Source organism: Ruditapes philippinarum, unplaced genomic scaffold, assembly GCF_026571515.1.
Source record: "Ruditapes philippinarum isolate M1 unplaced genomic scaffold, ASM2657151v2 ctg2276_1_1_1_1, whole genome shotgun sequence".
NCBI classification, from domain to species: Eukaryota; Metazoa; Mollusca; class Bivalvia; order Venerida; family Veneridae; genus Ruditapes; species Ruditapes philippinarum.
In genome coordinates, this window is record NW_026857203.1 from 40,219 (window position 1) to 60,327 (window position 20,109).

Below are 20,109 nucleotides of genomic sequence, written 5' to 3' on the forward strand. Positions count from 1 at the left end.
TAGAATAAAGATTTATAAATGAAATATGGAAAATAAATTACTTTGCAGGTTCCTTTAAACTGCAAAAAGAAATCAAACTATAGTTTGATATCTCTCATAACGAATTAAATCGCTTAAATAGAATAAATGAAAACTTGAGAGGGACTGAAACGATGCATCAAACTTGATATAATGTTATTTTTGATATTTTAAAGTAACATATTGGCCCTTTTTTCTTTGCTACCATTAAATTGTTCCTAGTAGTAAATATTTTACGTGAAGCATGAGTAAGAATACATTATACTGTTTAACATTGTCACATGTAATGCTGACTGATTAACAATTCTTTAAAATCAATCCTATTTTCAAGGGGTTATACCTCTGACATATAATAAAAAATAAACAATGCCATTTACAATAAGATAGAAATGCAGACATTACATCCGTACAAACAACTAATTGACAGGTCCCTTCTCGTAACGATTTGTCATTTTGCCACATTTGATTTGCATACTTAAATATTGCTATCTAAGTTACAAATACCACTGTCGAAATCAACTCAAATCTGCCTTACATGAGTTTAATGCTACATTTAAATTATTTGTCTGTTTGTCTGTTTTGTGCACCAACACAATTTAGGTCATATGGCGCCGAAACTGGATAGATGATAGTGACTAACCCCGGGTGTTTCAAACGTAAAGCAACACCAGATATCAAAAGCAACTCACCTTCTGCAGCTAAGAGATGCATATCTTCCAGTAATTCAAACCCATTTAGTCGCCTTTAACCAGGGATAAACGATGGCTGCAACTCTTGAGATTGTGAGATCTTATGAGATTGTTTGCTAGTCGAGATAACATTTCCAAGCAATCTTTTAATGGCATTTCCAGTATATTTTAAAAAGGGTTATATCTTTAATACAAGTAACAGAAACTATCATGAGAATTGTATCAACTCTTTTATGTCTCTTTGGAATGTTTTACTCTTCTAAGCGGATTGGCAGTATTATTATATAAACACAAAGATTGTCCTGATAAAAGTCACTTAGATGTAATATATCTTGTTAAGACACGACGTACGACTTAAATGATATACATTTGTATATAGTTCTGGAAAGTATTTCAGAAATTTTCTTTAAAAACACTTTAATTGTTATTTCTTAGGAAGTAAACATAAATTTCATTTCGGAACACCAAGAGTAATGTGACGTATCCAATCTTGTGAAACGTAGATGTGAAAATGTCAATTTGATGTTCACATATTGTCTCAAAGTTTTGAAGAGATTTCGTCTACAACATCCCTTATATTATGTATATGGCTGCTCATCACAATACCAGCTTTACATAGATGGAAAAAATGTTTTGATTTATTGTGTATTTTCTCATGTTGTGACCACATCAAGCAATGATCAAGCAATCATTGGCAATGATGGTACCCAAACTACGTTAATAAATTGTAAAACCTATCTCGTTTATTCATTCTAGTTTTAAGTAACATGCCTTATACGGGTTGACAGAAGTTGAACTAAACAGTATTGTTAATTGTCATTGGTTATTTACATTATAAATTCATTAAGTAAACCATTAATAATACAATATATTGAAACATTTTGTTAGAGATACGCAGGTATATATAACCTTTAAGAGCAGTCCTTAGAGATTTAAAAAAATACTTAAATTACTTCATATTTTACTTTACATGTTAACCGATATCAAATATTTATCAAAAACCAAAGGGAAATTACACGAAGACTAGAAAATCAAATAGATTAGAAGGGATGAGTATAGAGAATAACCAAGGTTACTCTCAACGAATCTCTATATATAATTATTATTCTTATCCAATTTTATTAAAATGTAAGATAACAATTGTGTTGTTTTTCTTTTGATCATATAGTATAACCTTACTATAGTGATATGATCGGTTTAGACTGACCATTTTCGCCCGGTGTTTATTAACGTGATTCAATGAGAAGAGTATAGTATATCTATGGTGGCATATTTCTGCCACAAGATAACCTGATAACTAACTATTTAATTAAGAGGTTAACTAGTTACGTAACTAGTTAACCTCTTCATTAACTAGTTAGTTATCAGATTAACTAGTTACGTACCTAGTTAATTTTTTTCAATAAATAAAAGATCACAACGGGAAATAAATGCATGTTAGTGCCTACAACTGCCATCCATATTTTACCAGCTTAATATTAAGTGATTAACTAGTTACGTATTTACGTAACTAGTTAACCTCTTAACTCACTAGTTAATTAAGAGATTAAATAGTTACGTATTTACGCGACTAGTTAACCTCTTAATTAACTAGTAAGTTAAGTGATTTACTAGTTACGTAACTATTCAGTATTCAGTATCATGTTTTAAAGTGCATTTAATGCGATAAAATATTCGTTTGACAAAATTATTTGAAAATTGGTTCCGTAATTCTCCAGACAAAATGTTGAATATGGGAATTAAATTGCCTTGCGTAATCTCTTTCTATTCATTATAGTGCAATAAGTTTCTCGTCTGCTTATTTTAACATGCAATATGCATTGTAAATGCTTTCTGTTCTGCCACAGTATGAGAAAACAGCTTATTTTCTCATATTTAAGCGATCATTATTGATGTGACTTTATAAAAAATTAATAAGGAAAAAGTGCTCTTTGAACATTTATACATAACTCTGCGTTTCAATCATATTTAGTAATAAAATATAAAGAATACTTGTTATTGGTTTGAATGGGTATTTTTTTATTTAAGCCTATCTAAAAGCACAGCAATTTGTGAAATAAAGGTAATAATTTAGAATTAAGCAAAAATGATTAAGGTTTGATGGTCACTTTATCAAATTGATAAAATTTGTTAAGTTTGACCTACGCTAGTGCCCTTATAAAATTTTCAAATTCCGAATGTTACGCGATAGCAACCAAGACAAAAATCAACAATGAAGGGAAACATCGCCTTTGTGATTGTTATATTATTGTAACTTTGCTTATAAATAACCAGAAATGTTATCGCGGCATCTTGAACGGCTTGATTAATGTATGTTTATAGTTTAAAATCTTACATGCATAAAGTTAAAGTGTTTATGTAAGAAAACATCATTTCCTAATTTGTTATTGAAGTTGTTGGTAATGGTATATGAAATAAAGAAATATGCCGTTTTTATGTTATTTTTACGGTAATGTATACAGCAAATATATTTAAACAAGAAATAGTGTTCAAATTTAGTTAAATAAGGCTATTATGGTATTGTATTTCAAAGCAGATTGATTATTTGATGATTCACATCCATTTCTACTTTATAGTATGAAAGAGAACAAGAAATAAGTTATCTAACTGAAGAAAATCTAGAAATATATTATCATAATCTTAAATCACAATTTTCCATTAAGGTTTATACATTAGCAACTATATGAATAAGTTCAATGGCGATAGGAAATATAAGAAACACTTATTATAAAAATCAATAAATTGAACTCTAGGTTTTATAGTCATATTTTACTTATTTTGTACAGTTCATAGTATTTTTATAATAAAAAAAACAATTAAATAAATTAAAATCAAGTATTCTTTTTCTTTAAACATTAAATTTTATTTCTTCAGTAAAATATTTATTTCTAGCAACTTTAGCAAACTTATTGCTCCTGATATGAATATGAAAGTAAGAACAAAACTTTACTTTAAATCAATGAAAATGACACATATATATCTTTATAACATAAAGTGCATATTTTAATTCAGTTGTCCTTGTAACTGCTGGTTACTTCGTGTCCAAAATTTTAGGGGGTTAATTTCTATTTCCGCCTCACTGCTGTTGGTTCGAATTTCGCAAAGGACATTGGATACTTTTTTGTGATGAAGCTATCTAGCTAGCTTACGGTGGTTCTACTCAGGTATCCGCTCGTGCCTAGAGGGGCACATGAGGTCTTCGTACACTAGTTTTAAGATATGTTATGATTCTGTCATTTAGTTTGACATTACGTTGTCATGTTTTACTGTTTTTATGTTGTTGTTGTCGTTAATATTTTATTTTCATTTAATCTCCTTTAAAATACACAAATTAAATTTTACTTGGCACCATTATATTGCATATACATTACTTTTTATTTGTTTTAGTGATATTTTGAAATGTTATGAACCGATTGCATTTAAGTTATTTTCGTTGTGTAACACTGTATATTTCATAATATTTATTTGTTACGATTTGCCAATATATCATGTTCTACATGTAATTCGTCCTACTTCTAGAAAAATGCAGGCATGAAACTTATCTAGCGTAAGGATGCACAGAATTATAATTTTAGCTCTTAGCAAGGCATTAAATGTCATTACTAACAAGTCATTTTGTAACCATTTTAATTAATTTATGTCTCTATAACTTTCGTAAATAGAAAACAAGCACCTGTTCCCAGTGAATATCTTTACAAATTGCTGATTGGCAAATTTATCGTTGATGCTTTATTCCTTCGTTAATAAGTCACTAATTTTAAAGTCTTCTAAAGGTTCTTCCTTGAACTTTTAGCATTCGGTGTTCAATAGTTCAAGATAAAGGATAGCTTTAAAACATATGTGCATGTCCTTTCATGAAGCAATTCGTATACCTAAAGTACTTATTATGAACATTTATATAACAGAACTTATTTGGCTGAGTGGATAAGTTCGCAAACTACAAATTACTCGGCCTTCACCGCTGTGGACTCGATTCCCGTCAGAAACATGTGAGGAAGCTATCCAGCTACCTTACGATTCTAATAAGGCGTCCACTCGTGCCTGGAATAATCATAAAGGGGCACCAATGGTCTTCGCTGGAAAGTCAAGATGGGACTACTAAAGTATCGGTGTGTTTCAACATATAACCAAGCAACTCAACAATTAATTTCATATAGTGAAATATTATATTACTTTAGATATTTACATAATGGCAAGTACATGGCACATAATACTCTTTGTTTCACCTAAAAATGCAAGATAAGTCGAATTATTTGTTTGTTTATGCATTCTATTTTAAACTTTTACCAAACAAGTGTCTCTTGAGGTTAACAAACATTGTTACGTAGTATATAATTTGTTACTGAATATATTTTGTATTAATGTTACAAGATTTGTTACGGGATATCAATGTACTCTAATATATATTGAATACCATTGAGGCAACTATTCTAAAGCATCCATCAGGGCCAAGAGAACATTCAACTTTGCTTAACTAGATGAACTAGATTGCTATTATTAAGTCCCTATGGTTTCTTATCAAATAAGCTATCTTCTGTGTAAATGAATTTTGTAACAGACTATTTGTCATGGCTTTTTGGTAAGTTTTCTGTGTTGCATTATTAAGTTATTGATCGGCGTTTTTTTCCTTTCTTTTAATGAAAAGCAAATAAACCAAAAATATAAAAATGATAATTTTAATTATAAATTGTATGGCAATAATAGTTTAAATAAAAAGCAAATAAACCAAAAATATAAAAATGATAATTTTAATTATAAATTGTATGGCAATAATAGTTTAAAGAAAGGGGAAAATGATAATCATAATTATTCTTATTGATACAGATTACGACTAAAGTCAGTATCTGACATTTTATTTTATTTGTTTTATTTTTATTTTCACATTTATCTCGTCATGGCATTGCTCTGTTTTATTTTCATTAACCCTTTGATATACCGTTTTTCAGGTTTTCCTAAACATATAATCTTGCTCAGAGCCATCCAATGGCGCCTTTTCTTCATATTGTCACATTTTATCATATTACATATAACAGAAGTCTCAATGATAATCAATTGCATTTAATAGTTTTTAAACATGTATGAAATGTTTATAATAGCAAATTAAAGTTACGGTTTATAAAAGTAAAATTAAGATACAGATATCCTTACATTAATTAAAGACATTTTAGGACACTCAATGTTTCAAATGCAGTAATTTGTAACAGTAATAACTATAAGAGTTCAGTCTTACAATGAAATATGAAAGTCAAATAATTATATAATTCAAATATGTGGGAAAAAAGTCAAATGTCATGGACACCTTCTTTTGAATATCATTTTTTCACAAAGTTTTTTCGACATCACAAGACCATCAGGTTTATACTTCTTATTAAGATATCGTGATTATATCTCCAGTCAATTAGATAAATAATGTAAATCGTTTATACAAACAGAGGATTACTAATGGACTTATCTTTAGATAGATAATCAAGTACATAAGAAGAAAATAAAGACAGTTCAGACCATCAAATCACAGATATATGTTTGATGTAAAATAACAAGAACCTGTCTCAATAAACAAAAAAAACATATTTCAATACACTTTTGTCATTGGTTTTATTTGTAGTAAAAAACGATGGTTCCTTATTAAATTTTTTCAACTAAGAAAAACATAAAACACTTTTCATCAGATAATGAAAATATATTCTTTGTTGTTGTTGTATAAACATTATATAAAAATATACTTCAATTGTCAATATTTTTAAAACAAGATGGTAAACCTTTATATGTTTTGTATTTATGTCAAGAAAATAGTACAATTATTAATATAAAATTTTAATTGCCTTTTGAAAAAGTGTAAGTCATACATCTAATACCTTAAAACTCAAATAATATCAATCAGAATATTATTTTAAAAATGAACCGGTCGAGCTTGATTCTTTTATGTAAATACAAGAACAAAAATGTATTTCCTTATGTTTTTTAAATATTTTAAGAGTATATAAACTAAATCTGTCCTTTAGACAGGTAACCCAGTTTACAGAATCAAATGTTGGAACACATTATCTTTAGTTGGACTTATCATGCATTATAATAGTGGTTATCAGTTTAGGCTGGTGTCCTTTATCAAACATAATCATTATTATCACCAAAAACAACAAACAATGTTTGATCTAAATTTAAAGAACACTCTATATAATGTATTGTATATTTACACTTCTTATAGATTGCTCTGACATCCCACTTAACTTTTATGTCATACATATACTATAAAGAAACCTTTTAATTACTAAGATTTTAAAACATTCTAATCCATAAAGTGAATTGTATATTCCTTAGTGACGGTGAAATAGTAACAAAAAGAAGAGATGGCAAATAAATTATATCCTGCAGTATTTGTTTCTAGTTTATATTTTGCAACTCAACTATGTTTTTAATACACGAAATAATCATTTATTGCCCTTTCTTAAGGGAACGAAAAAGCCCTCTAACCGATTGGTAAACTTTAAGATTACAACTTTTCTTTAAAATGAAAATAGTAACGTATCAACCAATGATATTGAATGATAATTAACATTTTATATTTAAAAACAACACTACAATGTACAAGGAATCATTCATATTGTTTGGAGAAGTGACAATTCCCGAAAGATTGATGTTGAGAGTTTAGCTTCATTATTCATTTTTAGTTTGTAGTATTGATAATATTAAGAAACATTATTGTTAATAACATGTACCACGCATGATAAAATAACAATTCGCCCCAACTTTTATTACACATTCTGGAGTATTTAATTAAATATTAACAAAATAATTGATTGACTATTAATCTGTTATTGCGAAAATTGTAACATCAAGCAATTTGACTGCTTAATGTGATCTATACGGATACGAAAATATATATACTTTGACTTCCAGGAGGAAATTATACTATCTTGTCATTACGGCAAAACAAAGAGAACATTCAATCTCGTTCAAGTGAATAAATAAGAAGGCTCTTATTAAGTATTATAGACTACAGAGATTTTTTCTACAAGATATTTTATTTCTTTTCGGTTTTTAAATTATGTAAATAATTGCTTTTAAGCTCTATTTTGTAAAGTGTTACATTTCACGGTCATTGTTTTGAAGTGATGTACAGTAAGTGGTTCAGGAACATGATATTAAACGAAAAGAAATAATTAAGATTCATTGTTTAATTAAAAATGTTATGACAGAAATAATGTCCACTAATGACAAATAAAGAAAACAATGATCTTAATGATAAATAAAGACGACATAGAACAAAATACATACAATAAGGTGACTAATGGTCCATTGGGCCGGGTGCATAACTCTTTGTTAAAATGTATTGTACTGTATAAATGTTCATTGCATATGTCACTATAATAAACAATTATCTTATCTTATCTTGTCTTACAATATAGTTTATACAACATTTAATAATAATGAACTCAGCATTTTTGTCACTCATAACATTTAATCCACACCTTATAAACACACAAAAATTAAACCTGAACGTCAATATAAGAAAATTATACTGTTTATCAATGGAGTACATAAAACAAAAAAACCCTTACAATATTATTATTTCTTCGGTCTCAGCAGTTGTTTTAATATCACAAACGTCTGCTTCCTTAACATCTCCCGGCTTCTCTTAAGTATTAAGAAAAGCATGCGATGTAAATCCAAAACATCCAATCATTTATATTAAAAGAAAAATAAAGAAAAAGACCCGAGATGCATTGCAATTTGATATTATGATTCTAACAGCTCATTATTTAAAGGGTCAAATTTGGGTTTTATTGCAAGAACCCTGTAAATTGCCTAACACCGAGGGATGTTTAAGCTGTTATATATTCCCTTAGGTTGTTTTTATTACAATATGAACCCTCTAAAAGGCCTTTCACCGTGGGTTGTTAATTTAAAGCTTTTCTGCATTCCTTGGGCTATCACCGTGGGTATTCTCTCTAAAAGGCCTATAACCGTGGATTATGTGAGCTTATCTGTATTCACTGAGTACATCACAGTGGGTTTTATTGCGATAAGATTCCTCTAAAGGCCTATCACTGTGGGTTGTGTGAGCCTTACTGTATTGAATCATAAACATGACGACAGTACGACAAAACGCCCAATTGGCAGCAATCAGAAACAAAGTCAGTTGCAATAATCAGGATTTGTCCGCCGAAAGCGAAGGTTTTGTACAACCAATAATTGAAATTTAAACATTTAAAAATGAAACAAGTTATCAGATTTTTATTTTTGATAATAAATGTTGATTGTTATGAATGGCAGGTTTTTAATTTGTAGTCGGATAATTTGAACAAATTATCCAAGAAATTGGCCATTTTCAATTACAGACTTATATCACTTGAAGCCCAATTAGAAATCACACAATGAACAAGAATCAAATGAAAACACCCCTGACAACTTTGTAAAGCATTTAGTCACATGACCTTAACTCAATACTTTATAAGCATACTGTGAAAAATGGCTGTTTTCATTGACAAGCCTCTTGTTTCAAGTTCAAATTGCTATTAAACTATAAAAAAAGCCTTCAATACTGTTCAAACTTGGCACAAATGTTAACAGAACCATAGCCGTTGTAACGGCATACTCGATCTCAATTTTTCTGTTACCATAGCAACGAGGGGACATTTCAAAAGTGCCAAGAATTTGCGTTGATTTTTCCATCAAAACTGATTACAAAGTACTGCAACTTCTCAATGGATTGAGATAGAATCAAAAGATTTTCAGCGTTGGTTAGACGTTACCTTAAGGTAGACCTGAGGCCATTTTTAGCCATCCACAAGTCCATTTCTTTCTTGGAGATGACGGGGTATGCTGACCCCTTTCAAATCCTTAAGCAGAAGCGGGCAACCCCTACCCCCTCTGGCACCTTTGATGTATCTATTTGAAAGGAGATGGCGCCGAAAAAGTGATTATTTTCTTACACACCATTTCTCAAAAGAAAAGTGTTTGGGGGTCTAAATAAGGCATGAAATTAGTTTTAAGTCATATTAAGCAAAAAATAGAAAATACAATTATTTATAAAAAAAATATTAAAATGAAGAATTATAGTCTACAAAATTAATAAAGTATTTTGGAGTTCATGCCATCAGGAATAATTGTACCTAGCTTATACATCCATGAAGTTTCTTTTAATAATATTTGCCAATTATTCTTTACTTTATCAATTTGCATAAATGAAAAATCTTTGATAGAATGCCCTTCAGAATTAAAATGTTCAGATATATTGGTAATCGTGTCAGGAAAATGTTTAATATCAAATTTGTGACTATTCATTCCTTGACTACATTTTTGCTGAGTTTGACCAACATACTGTTTTTTACATTTTTTACAAGTTAGAAGATAAATGACATCTGAAGATATATACATGAAAATTTTTAATCTAGCATTATGCGCAGAATATTTCATTTTTCTTATATATAACATTTTAGTAGCGTATAAAAATCGTGTGTAGTACATTTCACACATTTTATATCTAACAATTTAGTAGCATATAAAAATCACCCATTTAGCACTGAGCGGTAGGCTAGGATAAAAAAGACATTTTACGATGTGAACAACAAGTAATTAGGATAATGGTGTATCTAATCACAATCCTTTCATCTCTCTAGGCTGTAATCTTTTACCATCAAGTTCTTTCTCATTAAATATATTGTCAATCAAATGTTCTATCGGATAACGGATGTTTACCGAAAGGAAAAAATGCAATTACTTACGGGACGGAACACTTAAACAATGTGTTCACTGATGGTTCTGGTGAATTACTTATTACGTTCTTAAGTATCATTAAGAATTATCGTTCTCTCATTATTATTTTTACAAAGTGTCTTTAAAAGATAATTAAATCATATTTGATCTGTTTTTTCTTTATAAGGAAAACAATTTAAATGATTTCGAATCATTAGTTAAAAAAGTCTCCTATTCAACATCAACGTTAAACCAGTATATAAACTTTAACACAATAATGGAGCAATGATTGTATGCAAGTAGAGGAAGAATCAAATTAAAATATTCAGCTGATTATGAAATACTCAAAGCAAATATAGCTTTATATCAGAATTGACAAAGTGTATCATTTTTGCAACCCAAGAGGCTTTTCTATATGTAAGTAGAAAACAATAAATTTGGCTTCAATGCAAACATTGCACTTGAAGGGCATAGGTTTGTGTTTTGTTACAAAGAAAACAAAGAAATACCATATAAAAGAAGTACATTGATTATTTTTCACACTTTAAAGGTTGCCCTGGACAAAATTTAAAAAAGAGCATATAACAAATAGCAATAAATCACTATTTTGATAATTATTTTGTCACCATTTTTTATGAGAGAATATCTTAAAATTAAACGCAATGAAACGCTGCACTATTATTTCAAAAGAAAAACAAATCCTTAGTTGATGAGATATGAAAAAAATGTGTCCAAAAATCATATTATCAGATTATTTTATGTTTATTTCAAACTACATAATCTTTGATAATGAACAAAAGTTAGATTCATAAACAGGTAAAACATAACATAGAACTGATGTTTGCTTAAAAGTGGCTAACATTTTTTATTACATTAGGTTTTAAGAAAGAGACAAAATAACACAAAAGAAATTTAAATTGATATTTGATGTTATGCTAAACCTAAGTAAATAAAAACTTATAAAATATAATTAATTCTAGAGTAACAATTACGTACGTTAAACTGACTTTTAAACTGATTTATCGATTACCTATATAGTTAAAATTTTATTTTGCACTGATTTTTGAAACATAGATTAATTACCTTGAAAAGAATAATGTATAAATCCTGAAGAAAAAATAAATCAAATATCTACTTAAAACTGATATTGAATCTTAAGCTTTAAAAACTATGTGATTTTATATATAATATTTTGTAGCTAATATCTGATAATTTTTTATATTTGAGACTTTACAAAATATATTATATAATGTTAAAGAAGCACGCCTCTAGATTCTTACTAATTTTCAAAAAATAATTGAATATCTATTAATAAGTTCAATATTGTGAAGTGAACGAGGGAATTAATTTTCACATTGCAAAACCGGTCATTAATCGCGCATAACATGGAAGTTATTACTTTATCGCTAATCATTTTACTTTTCTTAAAATCTCAAAAAAACCTTCACATTTGTTTTCCTTGAAATATTGAGCCTCATCTGGAGGGATGCCGCTTAAACATATATTTATAATAGATCAACTATATTTGATAGTATATAAGAACAAGAACGTACATTGAATAGCCAAACATCATACACACATACGTTCTCAAATCAAGATACAACTTTGCTTACAGATTGATATTTTTATGACAAATTATTTCACATGAATCGCTGTTTTCGAATCGTCTAACATTCACTAAAACCATTATTTGAATATTATAAAAAACATGTCCTTACCAAAATTGTAATAAATTATTTGTTTCTGATGCATAACATTCTTTTAAAGACACCGAATCTGCTACAGATTGAGAACATAAATTGTGGTCATGATATAAATGTCAGAAAAACCTTTGACATGATGATGTTTCAGATACATCTATGTTTTTAACGGACGCTTTTATAGACAATTATCAATAAATAATTTTGTTTGACACAATAACAAAATATTAAGCTTACACCGTTCCAGGACTTAAAACCATCACCCTTTTTCTAAATATTACATTATCTAGTAACATCGTGATATTAATAATAAAAGGATATGTCCAGGCGCAGGTGTCTTTCCTAAGAATATAATAGCGGTATAGATTAAATAACATAATTATGTCGTGTCCTCTATGATGAAAATAATGTAAGCAGTGTCTGCAAAATGGTTAAAGAAATCGGAAATAGAAAATGGGTATGACATAAATATTAGTGTTATTTAACTATCACGTTATCTTAAACAAGTATGCATTTTCGGTTAAAACTTAAATGCCACTCACTTATGAGTAAATGTTTTATCTACATATATATATTTTTCACGCCACATAATTGTAAATAATAATATACCCGTACCTCCTCAAAGCTACCACCTACGTCACAGTTTAACGACTGAGGAATTTCTTCAACGATTATTCATACGTATGCTCATTGATTCCTTCAAATAATATTTATACGTATGCTGATGGATTTTTATCCTGACTTCCGGTAAAGAAGGGAGGCTTTTCAAAGTATTTTCTCAAGGAAACCCGTATCCCATGCTTAGTTTCAAAAGATATGATGAATATTTAAGTGAAACTCGTGTTTGTTTGGTTATGAAGGTACATAAATAGAAAGAAATAATGTTGATAATAAATACTTACTATTTAAATTGAAAGCATGAAGAATTCATCTAAGTTTTGTTGCATATGTTTAGTGATGGGATTTACACTAATGTGTTAGAAGATTGAATACACAACATATCGTTTCCCATTCTTAATTCCCTGTAGCTAGTTCCATCTGTATTTTACATGAGTATCAAACACAACAAATTTTAGTAAAACACACAAATCTCAGAGTTTAGAAAAATTGGCACCCCAAAAATGACACTAACAACTGAGAACAATCGTGAGGCAATGCTTAGGCTATTTTATTTATAAGCAATTATAATATTTTTTGAGTTATTTGGACATTCGAAAACAAACTCTGAAACAATTTTTTACCACGAGTTCTGCTTAAAAATAACTGCTGTTTTTATTTTGCCTTAAAGTATGTAAATCAAGATATATAACTAGCAATTTAAAACAACATACATGGCATGAAGATAAAGATACAAACTTTTGTTTTGGGCACACAATTTATCATTAAAATGTTTATCTGCCTCTGTAAAAATATAGTTTTACAAATTGAGCGTTCTGGACCACTAAATAAAATGCATCATATGTTACATGTTGGCTACCGGCTATATTATTCAATCAATCCGTTAAACAAACACCTCAAGCCTCACAAACGAGGAACGTTGTTATCTTGCTGTTCTGATTGTTTTACATCTTACAATAGAAAAAATCTGTTGTCATTTTGATTAAAACTTAAAGCGATGAACATGAAATACAAACGTCTGTTTAATAACTTATTGTGTGCAGATTTGCAGAAAAGTTTTATAACTTTATAGTTTCTAATGCAAGATAATGACTGACTGTAAATTTGAAATATTGTCATGCATTAAATTATGTTAATATGAAAACAAAAGATAATGACTGACTGTAAATTTGAAATATTGTCATGCATTAAATTATGTTAATATGAAAACAAATTTAATAAAGATAATGACTGACTGTAAATTTGAAATATTGTCATGCATTAAATTATGTTGATATGAAAACAAAAGATTATCGATTTTAAGGGAGACTCAGGCAAATTAATGACAAAAATATCAAAATGATCTTATGTACCCAAATCAAGCTAAAACGACTTTTTCTTTATATCCCGGCATGAGTTTTTGTATAAATTCTAAATATGTTGGGTTTGAAGCATAAAAATATCTTCTTATGTTGAAATAAATTTAGACGCCAACAGAATCACCAAGTAGTTTTAAAACAAGTCAAGTGACTTGAACAAAACCCTGTATGTTACAATAACAGATAGTGTGGATATTTTATACTTGAAACAAGTCTAAGCAATTTATTTGACATGTTCATTAACGTTTCCAGAGTTCACTGTGAAATTGTAACGCTCTAACCTGACCCTCGCGGGTCAAGTTAGGAAACCGACAATTTATTCTTTAATAGAAGAAAAGATTCTGCTCCTGTGACTGCCTAGTGTATTTATTTTGAGGACATACAGAATAATGAATGAAAAATTTAAAACGAAGAAATTAAATTTTACCTGTGTCTCTCTTTAAATTAAAATGTAAATGAACTAAGTCGATGCTAGACGTAAGTAAATTTTTATATCATATCTGAAATGTAATTAAATCGGGCATTTGAAAACAATTTAAGCAATAGCTTTGATGTATTGGGGGGAAGTTTTTATTACTTACAATATATATCAAACTACTTCCATCGAAATTAAATAATTTCAACATTTGACAATATCAGTAAAACATATATACCTTAAATATTTACATAATAACAAAAAACGTGACACTTAATACTTTTGTATCACTTACGAAACGCACGATTAGTCGAATTATTTGTTAGTTTATGTATAATACTCTACACTTCTACTAAACCATTGTCTCTTGAGGTTGGAAAACATTGTTACGCAGTTTGTATTAATTTTGTATTTAATTTAATGTTACAAGATTTGTAATGGGAGATAAAAGTACAATAATATATATTGAATACCATTGAGTGCAACTATTCTAAAGCATCCATCAGGGTCAAGAGAACATTCAACTTTGATAAACTAGATGAATTAGAATGTTATCATCAATTCCCTATGAGTTCATATCAAATAAGCTATATTCTGTGTAAATTAATTTTGTAACAGCCTATTTGGCATGGCTTTTTGGTAAGTTCTGTATGTTACATAATTAAGTTATTGACTGACGTTTTCATTCTTTAAACGAAAAGTAAATTAAGCAAAAACTATGAATATACTCGTAATCATGACAATTTGTAATTTTTAATAGAAATAATAGATTATAGAGCCAGAAAGTAAAATGATCATCATAATTGCTTTTGATACAGATTAAACCTATACACAGTATCTAATATTTCATTATTATTTTCACTTTTATCTCGCTTAGACATTGCATTGCTTCAGATTATTATTTTCATTATCCTTTGATACATAATTTTACATATTTGTTTAAACAAATAATCCTGCTCAGAGACGTTTAATTCATCCCTTTTCATGGTGTCATATGTTCTCATATTATACATAATCGCAGTGATAGTCAATTTCATTTAATAATTTTTAATATGTCTGAACTGATCAATGATAGAAAAGTAAGATTAACAGGTAAACAGATATTCTTACATTATTTTTCCGACATTTAAGGACACTCGATATTTTACGTACACTTATTTGCAACTGTATTAACTGTAAATGCCAGTTAGGTCTTACAATGAAATATGGAAGGCAAATATATAATTCAAATTTGTTGGAAATAATATTCAAATATCAAGGACATTTTCTTGTAAATATCATATTTTCAAAGACTTTCTTCCGACATCACCAAACTATAAAATTAATACGTCTTATAAGAATATGTGATTATATCTCCAGTTACAATTATTATTGTAAAGCATATTGGCAAATAGATAATTACTTTTTGAGATGTTTATTATAGATTAGGTAATAGATACATAATCAAGTGCATAATTAGAAATAAAATACAGTTCTATCCGTCATATCACAGACAGGCAAACAAGTTTTATTCTATCCCTAGCACCTGTGGTTATGAATAATTGACATTCTCCATTCCAATACATATTTTATTCGTTTCAAAATGAAGAAGTCAAAATAAAATGTGATTTCTGAACTTTGAGATAAAGTGAAAAGTACTTATTATTTTAACCTACAAAATTGTATGCCTAGGCATAACGTTTTTTTGTACAACAGCAGAGTAATAGTGTTATGATAAAATAATAATTAAACATCGCATATTTCCAACACAATATTTTTCTAAAGATGGATTGGTCGAACTTGTTTCAATTATGCTAATACATGTAAAAAATTCAGCAAGAAATAATGCCCATGTATGACAAAATATTCTCTAGACGATTTTAACTGCAATTTAAAATACTATATTTTGTTAAATCAATACCAACTCACATTACTTAAACTTTATGTTGCCATGTAATACAAAATTAGTTTAATTTAAAGAAACTCAATATAAAGTACTGGATATTAACACTTCTTATAAATTGTCATGACAACTCACTATACTTTACGTCATTCATATATTATACATAAAAAGCTTATAATTACTAAGATTTTAAACCATACTTACAATTAGTGTAATATATTTTCCTTAGTAACGATAACATATTAACAATATAAGATACGAAAAATCTCCTTTAGTTTTTTTCTAGTTTATATTTTGCAACTCAACCATTTTGTTTAAATACACGAAAGAATCAGATAGTGACTTTTTGCATGGCAACCTCATAAATGTACTTCAATTCCATAAAACTGAGAATAAAATCTACATTTTTATTGAAAGACAATGCTACAACAAATCAGCAATTATGTTTGGAGAAATGACTATTCTGGTAAGATTCATTTTAGAGTTTAGCTTTATCATACATTTTTAGTTTGTTATTTTGATAACACTGAGAAACATTATTATTGTTAATTATTACATGTACCAAGAATGCAAATATAAGCAATTTCCCTGATAGTTCCATGCAATATGCATCATTTCTTACTTCAGTTTATGTCAAAATAATTGCGGTTTCAAATTGATAAGCTATAACAAGACATCTGTTACATCATTCGTTAAATTCCGTTCAAAATTGATATGATTTGTCATTTTCCAAAGGTTTTCTTTTCTGTTATTGTCAATGCTGAAAATATTTCACTTGAAAGAATACGTTTACATAATTTTGCCACGTGGAATGTCGGGAATTGTACTATGTGACAATATGTTATGATAGTTGACTTCCACTGACTTCCACATGGCAATAACAATATCTGCTCTATAAATCCAGATGTTTTAATTTACAGAATACTGAGTGTATAAAATTTTATTAACAAAATAAATAAAAATAAGCACATACAGTTGTTCGTTATTGAGTGTAAAGTAACGATTCGACCAACTATCGAGGTTGTAACCTCATAATGATTTGCCATACCTTAGTGACGATTTGCCCAATTTTACTGACAATTCGCCCCAACTTTTATAAACATTCTGGAATATTGTTACTGAAAAATATTAACAAAATAATTGACTATTTATCTGTAAGTGCGAAAATTTTAGCATCAAGCGAACAGACTTCTTAATGTGATTTATAAGAATGAGAGAAGACAATATGCTTTAACTTCCGGGAGGAAATTATGCTTTCGTGTCATTTAGCAAAACAAAGAGAACATTCAACCTCGTTCAACTGAACAAAGAAGAAGGTTCTTATTAAATATTATAGTCTACAGAGATTTTTCTGCAAGATTTCTTTCTATTGAGTGTGTAAATAATGAAAATAATTGCTTTTTAGCACGATTTTATAAAATGTTACATTTCACGGTCATTGTTTGAATTGTTTACAGTAAGTTTTTCAGGAACATGATATTAAACGAAAAGAAATAATTAAGATTTATTACTTTATTAAAAATGTTTTGACAGGAATAATGTCCACATATTACTTAAAGTCATGTAAATTAGAAGCCATAGAAAACGGTAAATTATAATTTAGTTAAATCAATTATTACTGACATCTTAATTCAAGGAAGGCTGTTGACAAAAGCATCAATATAGTTTGTCTCTCCTTTGCATAATCTACTACGTTACTAATGAAGAAACCAATGTAAAAAGGAGAAGATAATTCATTCAACATGTTTACGTGTCACAACAGTGGTCCAAAAAAATCCCGGTATCCGGTACGCCCGGGGTCGTATAACAATTTTTGTCAATAAGTAGGCCCTAATCATATTTCAAGCTTAAGTTTAAATCGACATAATTGCCATCATATATATTATAAAATTAATCAATTAAAATATTTAGTGCCATAAAATACTGCAAATATAAAAACCAATGCAGTTTATTCGTTTCTCTCTATGTTTGATACGCCCTGGATTCCGTGCGTTCCGGATCACTGGTCGCGATACTGACCTATACTATCACGTGGTACTAGATAACAACCCGTATGAAGGAACTCCATAGCATAAAACTGAAGGTATATCCCGTTGGCGGCAAAACAAACTGTTTGTTTTCAAAGCAAAAACATTAAAATATGAACAATTTGAAGTGTCATTTTTATTTCTTTAAACTATATAATAATTTTGAGGAGGGATTTTGAAATATTAGTATGACAGTTTTTCTGTTACCTTCTGGAGTCCTGCTGCTTTAACGTCACTATAAGAACATTGTGCTGTAAATCGTAAAAGTTAGAATGGAGTACATAAAACAATATATAATAATAATGATAATAATATTAATAATAATAATATATATTGCAACACTTACAATATTATTATTTCTTCAGTATCAACAGATGTTTTAATATTACAAACGTCTGCTTTCTTATAATCTCCCGACTTCAATTAAGTATTAGAAATGTAAGTTCAAACAATCCAATCATTTATAAAAGAAAAAGAAAGAAAAAAGACCAAATACTCATTGCAATTTGATATTGTGATTCTAACAGCTCATTATTAAAGTGTCAAAGTTGGGTTTTATTGCAATAAGAACTCATTGCAATTTTTGAGCTGTACTTTATTCCCTGAGGCTATTACCCTCGGTTAAATTGCGATAAGAACCCTCTAAAAGGCCTATTCCTGTGGGTTGTGAGAGCTTTATTGTATTCCTTGAGGCTATCACCGTGCGTGGGTTTATTGCGATAGGAACCCTCTGAAAGGCCTATTAAAGTGGGTTGTGTGAGTTTTACTGTACTCCCTGAGGCTATGATCGTGAGTTTAAGAACCCTCTAAAATGCCTTAAAGTACACCTGTATGCAAAATTTAAACAAACTTTATCGTACGGAAATCGAGTTATGGCCACTTTTATGAACTGACGCTAGGGTGTATGAGGGCCTTTTTTCAGAAATGAGTAACCTTTAAATAATCTGCAATAACATTCAAATGAAAAACGTTTTCCCATTTATTTTTGGTAAGAAACAAATAGTACTATTCAGCTAACAATCAACATAAACAAAATTATGGTTTCTACTCAAAATTTATGAAATATGTATAAAAATGTTACCCTACCCCACCCATTTTTAACACGTGTTGACCATTTTCTAACTTAGGAAGCCTAATTTAAAAATCCTTAAAATTTACCCGAATGAGTGCCTGTTTTCAAAGTTTCCCTAAATTTTTAAAAAAGTATATTGGTTGATCTTGAAAAATATTTAACACTTTTACCGTCTAGTTTTGATTTTTTACACTTTGAAAATATCAGGTACCATATTTATTACTAGATTAAGTATTATTTAGCCAATAATAACCTATATAAATTAAAAAATAAACACTTTTTTCTACCTAAAGTGGATAGAGAGATACATAAATAATGTTAAAAGAAAATAAAAGAAAAAAAAGTTGACCCATCTGAGGTTTGAATCCATGGCCCTCAGTTTCAATGTAGTTAACAGTAGTTCTAGCCTATTTGAATACTCTTCAAAGCGGAGGTAAGGCATTAGGATGGTAATACATTATTAAGTCAAATAAACGCCATATAACCAAATATGCGCAATATAGTTAATACAACACAAAAATAGTGGCCTCAGCAGAATATTTTTTCACTCATGAGATGTTATCGGAACCTTATTAACATACAATTAAACCTTTGACATGACAATCTGAAAATTGTATTGTCAATCGTTGGAATG